Genomic DNA, 10575 nt, shown 5'->3' with positions numbered 1-10575 from the left:
TATATAATGTGAGACACGATCACAGCTGTTTTCTACATGAATGAGATTTTCACTCTGCAGCGGAGAGTGCGCTGATATGAAACTTCCTGGCAGATTAAAACTGTGTGCCCAACCGAGACTCGAACTCGGGACCTTTGCCTTTCGCGGGCAAGTGCTCTACCAACTGAGCTACCGAAGCACGACTAACGCCCGGTACTCACAGCTTTACTTCTGCCAGTACCTCGTCTCCTACCTTCCAAACTTTACAGAAGCTCTCCTGCGAACCATGCAGAACTAGCACTCCTGAAAGAAAGGATATTGCGGAGACATGGCTTAGCCACAGCCTAGGGGATGTTTCCAGAATGAGATTTTCACTCTGCAGCGGAGAGTGCGCTGATATGAAACTTCCTGGCAGATTAAAACTGTGTGCCCGACCGAGACTCGAACTCGGGACCTTTGCCTTTCGCGGGCAAGTGCTCTACCAACTGAGCTACCGAAGCACGACTCACGCCCGGTACTCACAGCTTTACTTCTGCCAGTACCTCGTCTCCTACCTTCCAAACTTTACAGAAGCTCTCCTGCGAACCATGCAGAACTAGCACTCCTGAAAGAAAGGATATTGCGGAGACATGGCTTAGCCACAGCCTAGGGGATGTTTCCAGAATGAGATTTTCACTCTGCAGCGGAGAGTGCGCTGATATGAAACTTCCTGGCAGATTAAAATTGTGTGCCCGACCGAGACTCGAACTCGGGACCTTTGCCTTTCGCGGGCAAGTGCTCTACCAACTGAGCTACCGAAGCACGACTCACGCCCGGTACTCACAGCTTTACTTCTGCCAGTACCTCGTCTCCTACCTTCCAAACTTTACAGAAGCTCTCCTGCGAACCATGCAGAACTAGCACTCCTGAAAGAAAGGATATTGCGGAGACATGGCTTAGCCACAGCCTAGGGGATGTTTCCAGAATGAGATTTTCACTCTGCAGCGGAGAGTGCGCTGATATGAAACTTCCTGGCAGATTAAAACTGTGTGCCCGACCGAGACTCGAACTCGGGACCTTTGTCTTTCGCGGGCAAGTGCTCTACCAACTGAGCTACCGAAGCACGACTCACGCCCGGTACTCACAGCTTTACTTCTGCCAGTACCTCGTCTCCTACCTTCCAAACTTTACAGAAGCTCTCCTGCGAACCATGCAGAACTAGCACTCCTGAAAGAAAGGATATTGCGGAGACATGGCTTAGCCACAGCCTAGGGGATGTTTCCAGAATGAGATTTTCACTCTGCAGCGGAGAGTGCGCTGATATGAAACTTCCTGGCAGATTAAAACTGTGTGCCCGACCGAGACTCGAACTCGGGACCTTTGCCTTTCGCGGGCAAGTGCTCTACCAACTGAGCTACCGAAGCACGACTAACGCCCGGTACTCACAGCTTTACTTCTGCCAGTACCTCGTCTCCTACCTTCCAAACTTTACAGAAGCTCTCCTGCGAACCATGCAGAACTAGCACTCCTGAAAGAAAGGATATTGCGGAGACATGGCTTAGCCACATCCCCTAGGCTGTGGCTAAGCCATGTCTCCGCAATATCCTTTCTTTCAGGAGTGCTAGTTCTGCATGGTTTGCAGGAGAGCTTCTGTAAAGTTTGGAAGGTAGGAGACGAGGTACTGGCAGAAGTAAAGCTGTGAGTACCGGGCGTGAGTCGTGCTTCGGTAGCTCAGTTGGTAGAGCACTTGCCCGCGAAAGGCAAAGGTCCCGAGTTCGAGTCTCGGTCGGGCACACAGTTTTAATTTGTTTTCTACATGTTTTGAAAGTCATTTTTCTTCAACTCACTTAACTGAATTACAACAGCCTTAATTTTATTTCATACTAGATGAGGTACCTGGCATTGGCTAGATGTATTTATTCCAATCTTATGTTACTCTGTCTCTTCCTTCCCTCACTCTCTGTCGTCCATCTCTATAATGCGTATTCATGAATCCAAAGCACTTTCATTTAAGATTGATATAATAGCAGGTAATTGGTACGAGGCACACGCACCCATTTGTTGTCAGCACTGAGAAACAAGCAAGAAAACATTTCCATTATTACGTCCCCTCCCACTGCAACGACAAATCTATCTGCCCCTGTACCAAGTGGAACCTGTAAAGGTGATAGAACAACTTTACGCGCTCTACGTACAATTCTTCCAGCATGTTTTTCATTTGAAGCAGGAGACAGGTGCAGCCGACAGCTGCAAAACATTTATTCTTTACCAGATTTGGATATACATCATTTATCGTTCTTCAGAAACTGTAACTATTAGCACCTGTTAAAACGAAATAGTACGTTCGGAAACATACCACTCGCAACTGTTGGATGTATGTGACTCCTTTGCCAAATAACATTGCTTTGCAGTTGCTGACAACAATGAGCCATGTTTATGACCCTGAAATCCTGCAATACAGGAAAAAGATTTAAATACCCGCCCGCGGGTTTGACAACTATTAGAGTATGAGGGATATATTCGTAGGAGACATACGAATAGTTGTATCACGTTGTCAACAATTACGTTTTTAGTCAGTCTTCACAGGAGTCAAGCGTTGAGACCGACTGGAATAATCGTTGTGGTAGTATGAGTCAATGTGAACATGTGCCATTCGCAGACTTTCACATAATAAGTGTCACCATGTTTACGAGTGTTGAAAACTGCATAAAATGCTGCTGATCAAATTTCAATAAACTGGAAAAAAGCATACAGTGTCTCTGACTAATTCATTCCAGTTTAATTATCTCTGTGAAAATAAAATTCACGACCTGCATAATCTTACAATATTCTTGTAGCTAGGCAGGAGCATGTGAAGGGTGAAAGGGAAGGAAGGGAATCATTAGTAATTTTGAGCCACTAACAAAAACAAATCTGGGATCAGTGTATCTTGTTCCTCAAATTTATTTTAAAGTACTTTCATGGAAGATGAGATAGATGTATTATTAAAATATTATATAACATTATTCAAATGACCACAAAATCTTTATTACAATTGCATTAATCTCAAACTTTCAAAAATGTAGAAATAAAAAAGAAATTTAAAAAAAATAAGAAAAGGACAGTTGCACATGCAGCAGGTTATATAAGAATGCTACAGGTCTCTTATCGAATCTGGTTTTTACTCATTATAATTGCAAAACAAATGTAAATACAAATATATAATTTTTCATTAATGTGACTTGTGATGTTGAACTTTCTGGCAATGTCGTGTATATCTGCGTCGTTTGGGATGCATGTAATCCTCATTGCGTCTTCTAAATGATTGGACAACCGATTACGATTTTTTTTTCAGGTACTTCATTTTTAAAAATGAAGATTCACAAAGGTAAGTTGAAGGAAATGGTGTTAAAATGAACTGTGCACAGTCTCGCAAATTTTTAGAATTGCTAGGCACACATTTCCAAAATTCAGTGTACTGTTGTGTTTCACGATGTTCTATAAACAGAGCTTTAAGCTGTGTGTCATGCTGAATTTCGATTATTTCATTTAGCAAATTAGTTTTAGGAAATCCAAATTGGCTGAATAATTTGTGACCATCATGTCTAACATGCCAAAGGTTCTCTAGGAGAATGCAACAGCTTTGAATTTCTAACATCTGCAAATCTTTTTATTTCTTCCAAATATTCTTTCATGTTTTGGTATATAGTTTCGGCGATAGTTAAGCCTGATCGGAGCATAGCAACAGTTGGGAAATTAGACAGATCTTTTACTTTGAGTTCATTAATATATAATTGCAATTTATCTTCAAATGCAAATATTTCGTTAGTCATTTGCCCAATTACCTTGTTTGGTCCTTGTAATCACAAGTTAAGTGTGTTGAATTTTTCTCTAGTATCGGTCAAAAAAGCTGTAAGTATCCACCATTCATTATAATCAAGTTCAGGATAATTTTCGCCACATTGTTGAAAGAATAAAATCATTTCAGATTTCAAATTGACAAACCGTTCCAGCACTTTTCATTCGCTTAGCCATCTGACAGCAGTATGTAGGAGAACGTCACTGTAAGAAGCTTGCAATTCCTGCAGAAGTTCTTTAAATTTTCGGTGATTAAGTTCACAGGCACAAATGAAATTTATAGCGCTGATAACCGTTTGCATAATATTCTTCAATTAGGTATTTGAAATTTGACATGTCAATCTTTTTTGATGCAGTAAGCAGTGAATGGAGAGTAAATTTGGCAAATTCCATTCCTTCTTAATCAGAGCTATCAAACCACTGTTGACGCTCGTGATTGACGGACAACCATCTGCACATAGATATTAATTTGCTCATAGATAAGTCTTTTTTTTACAAATTCTTTAAGTGCATCCCCAAAATCACTTCCTTTTGTGTGACCTTTCATGGTTATAATTGCTAAAAAATCTTCCTCTATTACCCCATCATTTGTGCAGTAACGCACAAATAATGAAAACTGAGCCAACGAAGCTAAATCTGTACTGGAATCACATGCAACACTTAAGCATTTGCATAGTTTGACTTTCTTAATTACTGCTTCACACATATATTTTGAAATATCTTCTATACAACGTCGACAGGTAGGTTCTGAAAGTGTGAGCTTATTTATTTCAGCTATTTATTTACTGGTGGAGAAATTTTGGAACAAAGTTTCAGAAACAGTCATCATACATTGTTTCACTAATTCAACATCAGTGAAAGCTTTCATATTTTTTCCAGAATATTACACACTTGGCATGGTGCTCTTTGTGACAGCCTCACTTTGCCCAACTGCTGCTGACAATGTTCTGTTGACGACGAACGGTAGATTTTAGATGAGCAAATTTTTCCTTTCTTTCATTTGAATTCAAAGGAAAAGCTACTGTAAATAACTTGTGCTTACTTGTGTAGTGGCGAAATAAATTGTCTCTTCGGTCCCACAATCCTATCCCGGCATATTAAGCAAGTAGCAGTACCTCCTTTGTGTCCTCTTGCAAAGCAAAACTCTTCTTCCCATATTTCTTGGAAACTTGTTTTCTCTTCACTTATTTTCCTCTTAGTCACTGTTCTTGAGGGTACATCAGACATTATTTATTCCACTAATAATTATATGACCAAATATGAGCACAAATACACTGAATACGCGACGAGCGCTCAGGGGCACCGAAACTGACACGACAAAGCCAACAATGAGGCGGCTGCTGGACGAGCCCGCCGACAAACGAGCGGCGCGTCTCATGCACGGCTCACGTTGTCGGCTGGCAGGCCTCAGCGGTGCGGAACACCGGCAAGCGGCGCGTTAAATCAAAGTGGTGGGTGGTATTCAGTTACCTAATTACTTCCCCGACTTCAATCACATTTCTACACAGTTTCCGTAAACAAAACACTGCTACGCCAGGCAAGTAGACAACTAATGCTACCCGTGCGAAGCCGAGGGGGGTCGCGGGCCGCACGAAAACATGATCTGTTTTAGTGGGTTTGTCGCATCTTCTGTGTCCTGCCAACAAAGCGCAGTCTTTGTTTCGCCTTCCCCACGATATTATATATGTTGTCTTTCCAAATTGTAATTCATAGGTAGCCCTCCAGCGACGGGGTGCAAACTTCCACACTCTGGTCGGAAACACTCCTCGTTACACACACCACGGTATTATCCTCCTGTCACCAGTTTGCACATTTCAGCATTCGGCTCGTTTCTTTTTGAACGCCTGTTATATTTCATGGTGCAGTCAGGCATTACTAAACTGGAAGTGTTGTGTTTATCTAAACTGAGTGACAGTCCGTTTCCAGAGAGCCAGTTACTAATTTTCAAGAAAATTTTCAGGTCTTAAAGTCACTCCTTTACGCTCAATTTTAATTCTTTGGAAGCCTCTGTGAAAAACGTGGAGGAGCAAGTGCAAGGTTAGTAGTTGTTGTGTTCCTTTCTTTCATTTGCGGATAACATTGTCGAATGTACACTAACATGTATTTATAGACGTCCAGAGGTATCTCGAACGGTGACTTTGTTCACAAAATGCAAGTTGTTTTCCATACGAAAACACAATGAAATACAAGCAATACTTTATTTGTTGCTATATTGTGTAATCGAGTAACGATCACTTTTAATGTTATGTGTACAACAATGTTTTTCCGCCCGCTGAGTTGTGTAGTGCAATTGTTTCGCTTGTGGATACCAATGCCCAAATTGACCATTACTGTCGTGTAGTTAATGTTACGTTGAGGGATGGATATTTTTATTACAGAGATGTTTGCATACAGTGGGGAAGTGCCAGGAGAAGTATGAGCGATCACGACTGCAGCAACAACTTTTCCAGAGGACGTGCCAGACACAAACGACGATGCCGTGATATGGAGCCGAGGAAAGAAGCGCCTTACAAACGAAGATAGATGGTTTGTAACGTCAGGAAAGAGCCGAGAGCTCCAGGTCGAGAGTATTCCAACCGTAAGTGTAACCTTGTACCTCGAAAGGAATTGTGGACAATCAGTGAGTGTTCGTGCCGGTACGAGGGCCACAAAGACATTAACGAAGAATGGGAAGAAGAAGTGTTCAATGAGTTTTATAATTTAGGCAGCCACGATTTGCAGTCAGCTTTCCTGTTTACCACGATTAAAGTTTTTGATAATGCAGGGTCTTGCGTAGCTCAGCAACATTCCCGCAGGGAGAAGACAAATTTCTATTACTTGCTCATAGTGGTGGGCAGGAAATCGCGTATCTGTTAGAAATCGCAGTGACTGAGAAGTCACAAATATCACAGTAGCAACTTTACAGAATCTAACTGCGATTTCAGTCACAATTAGCAGTCGCAAGTAGTATTTCACATTCAAAAACGTGAGCCATCTATTGGCCGAATTTAGCGCTGCTTTCTGCGATTTCAGTGACAAGTCGCAACTAAGAGTCGCAAGTAGCAACTAAAAAGCGCGGTTAACAGTGGCATCTGTTGGCCGAAGTTCCTACTACGTCCATCTCTGCGGTACGCTAAGGAGTCTAACTGCGATTTCCGTGACAAGTCGCAAGTAGCAACTAAAAAGCGCGGTTAACAGTGGCATCTGTTGGCCAAAGTTCGTACTACGTCCATCTCTGCGGTACGCTTTAGAGTCTAACTGCGATTTCCGTGACAAGTCGCAACTAAGAGTCGCAAGTAGCAACTAGAAAGCGCGGTTAACAGTGCCATCTGTGGGTCAAAGTTCGTACTACGCCCATCTCTGCGGTACGCTATGGAGTCTAACTGCGATTTCCGTGACAAGTCGCAACTAAGAGTCGCAAGTAGCAACTAAAAAGCGCAGTTAGCACTGCCATCTGTGGAGCAAAGTTTATATTACGCTATTCGCTACCGAGTCAAACTGCGATTTCTGTGACAAATCGCAACCAAGAGTCGCAAGTAGCAACTAAAAAGCGCAGTTAACATACTTTTCCTAGTGTCATCTGTTGACCGACGTACGTACTTCGTTATCAGAGCCTTGTGCCTCACGAGATCGATGTGCTGTGTGTGCATATGAAGGGCTTATTTCAATAGTGGTACAAGTCCATTTTTGCTAATTTTGAGATATAGAGTCGTAAAGTTAAATGAGTGCTGAAAAATCTGCAGTTGAGATACCAGAAATATTCAAGCATATGACTTCTTGCTAGAGATGAACCTTTATTTATGTTTGTTTGGATCACTAATTTCAGAAGCATTATAGACAGAAAAGTGTAGGTAATGGACTTGTACCACTATTGAAATAAGCCCTTCATATTATATGACGACATGCACATTCAGCATCAGTTATGGTTGGTCAAATACTGCTGTGACTCTGAATGTATTATATTAATAAGAAGCAACATTGCCTTTTTCTCCTGAAAATATCAAGTAATGTAACAAATGTGTTTGATTCTGCTTCCAATATGACAGTTTTGGATAATACTCCACATGCCTACAGGACTTTGCAATGTTAACACAGCAGAACTCAGACATATGTATAAGTGTAGAGAAATGAAAACAGTCATATGAATGCCTCACTTTTGTTCCGACACAGTTCAAGACTCGGGAGAAAAGCTTTACACCTGGTGTTCTACATGGCAACTTCACACACAAGAACTTTTTGCCGACACTACTACCACCTACATAAGTAAGCTTTTCCTGTGTCACTTTCAAGTAATGCACTTAAGCTATTCCTGATTTAAATGGAAGATCTGTACTTCCCACTTTCATATCAACAGCCTCTAAATGCATATTGTAGACTTCGGGATATGTTACAGGTCAGTGTCACACCAAGATTGTGGAGAAAGGGGGGGGCAGCACGTCGGTATCCAACAAGTGTTTACCAATAAATAAGTGGCGGAAAATTACGGGTATAGGACGGCTTAACATGTGGAAAATGATATTTTTATTATTCACTCAATGTATTTAACATTTATTATTCCTTTAAAATCGCAGAACAACTTCAATAAAACACTTTAATCAGTCACACACTTATTTCATAATTATTTCACTTTTAAACTGCAAATCCTCTAAGAGCTGTCTTGAATCTTCACGAGTCTCTCTCAACAGCCTTGATGTGGATAGATATGTACAGCAACCAGTAATCAGTCAGAACTGCGTCTGCAAAAACACAAGGATTATTAAACAATTTTTGCTGTCACTAATTACTAGCAATATAATTGACAGAGTAGATTGCTAATATTTGCTATATCACATTTGCTAATATTTGCTATATCACATTCGCAAGAACGATCTCACTGAAGTAATTAAGTCCATCAAAACGCTTAGAAACTAACCTCTCGTCTGACGAAAACGGTCTAAAGACTGGCAATTTCTTCAGATCTGTTGACAATGATATTTTGAATTATCACTTTACTGAGTGACTGAAATGTAGTTCAGGTACCTATGAACATAACAATATGTTAGAATTCATTTTCTAAACACGAACTATTACGGTACTGTGCGGCTACTTACATATTAATTACACTATTAATATTTTCACAGTTGTTTCTTTAATACAAAATTAAAGCCAACGGAAGAATAAACGTAAAACATACTTACCAATGACAGGTTTGTTGAGATGCAATTTTCTGTGTGGACAGATGTAACTTTTTCTTACGGTGGTACGTCGCAGAAATCGCAGGAGTCACAGAAATCGCAGAAGTAGCAGAAGTCACAGAAATAGCAGAAGTAGCAGAAATCGCGGAAGTAGCATAAATAGCAGTGGCGGAGGGATACGCGACTTAGGTTCCTTAACTGCGACAAATCACAGTTAAGAATAACAGATACTGAAAAGTAGCATTCACAGAAATCACTGATATCGGAAAAACGCAGTTTAGCCCATCACTACTTGCTCAATTCCAGTGATCTCCATACTAACTGGTTGTACATGTACTATCTTTGAACATAGTGCCTATCCGTGCCGTCTCAGGAGTGTTTGTTTATATCGTCCGCCATCTTTTAGTTAGGCAAAAAGTTTCTCTTGGTGTTAACGAAGTGTATGTTGTGAGTGTAAAATGGTTATTTCGTGCTCTGCATACAACTGTACGAAACGGTGGAACAAAGAAAGTAATTTAACTTTCCACAGTTAATAATTGAATGTCAAGAAATGACAATAATCTCGTAAATATCTTGGTCGTTGCCTTGCATGATACAATGTGTCTTCTGTTTTGGACAGGTTTCCTCTGCAAAAAGGCGATTTGCTGAAACAGTGGGTCATTGCCACTAAACGCAAAGGTTTCACGCCTACAAGGGCTAGTTTCTTGTGTGGAGATGACTTCTTGGAAGAAGATTATTTAGTAAGGCTTGGTACTTCGAGATGGCATCTCAAGCCTGATGCAGTGCCATCACAGTTAGCGTTTCCGACGCATTTAATGCCCAAGGAAAAGCAACCAAGGCGACAGATTAGAAAAACAACTGAACAGCCTACTGTAGAAACTCATGATTATATTTAACAGGTTAGTCACTTCAAATAAACATTGTTTCTGTTTTCAAACAAACATGTTTTCAAATAAGTACTTGCCAAACTTTGTTTCATGCCTGTACTACTTGTATTCTATTCTTGTTTCAGTTTTCTCAGAGTTGTGAAACATCTAAGGAATGTGAATCTCAAACACAAATAGAAATGATTGACAACGCCACTGACACATGCAGTTTTTTACCAGATGTTGTGGAGTCACTGAGTAGAAAAATCAAGAGCCTGCAGGAAAAATTAGGAGAAGAGAGAAGAAAAACTATTCAATGAAAGACATCATAAGTGCTCTGAAAAAGAAGGGTCATCTAACAGAGAAGCTGCATGAATTCCTGAATCAACAAACAGGGACTCAGGTGGAATTAGTGTGCAATTTGTTGAATAATTGTGTGTCATCCAAGGGAAACAGGTACAAAACAGACATTAAAATGTTTGCAGTGACAGTGTATTTTTACTCTCCTAAGGCGTATGAATATTTACAGACATTAATGCCTCTGCCTCACAAATCACTGATTTCTCGTTGGGCAGGGACTGTGAATTGTGATCCTGGCTTTTTAAGTGGTGTGTTCAGGTACTTTGAATTTAACCATCAAGTGAGGACTGAATTTAAAGATTCTAGCCTCATAATAGACAGTATGGCAATTAGAAAACAGGTAGTGTGGGACCAGGAAACTAAGAGGTATACAGGTTTTGTAGATTTTGAAGGAGAAGTTG

General features: G+C 40.7%; 1 long non-coding RNA gene across 1 annotated transcript; it reads right to left on the bottom strand.

The window, feature by feature from the left end:
* Positions 1-8351: 8351 nt before the first annotated feature.
* LOC126485132 (uncharacterized) lies at positions 8352-9005 on the bottom strand. The gene is made up of 3 exons (XR_007587910.1): positions 8952-9005; positions 8687-8793; positions 8352-8510 (listed from the first exon to the last, which is right to left on the bottom strand). It is a non-coding gene; the product is annotated as an uncharacterized LOC126485132 (long non-coding RNA).
* Between the last annotated feature and the right edge of the window lie 1570 nt (positions 9006-10575).

The sequence above is a fragment of the Schistocerca serialis genome, chromosome 6 (assembly GCF_023864345.2).
Source record: "Schistocerca serialis cubense isolate TAMUIC-IGC-003099 chromosome 6, iqSchSeri2.2, whole genome shotgun sequence".
Lineage (NCBI taxonomy): Eukaryota > Metazoa > Arthropoda > Insecta > Orthoptera > Acrididae > Schistocerca > Schistocerca serialis.
The sequence above is the reverse complement of the archived record's forward strand: the minus strand, read 5'-3'. Positions and strand labels throughout refer to the sequence as shown.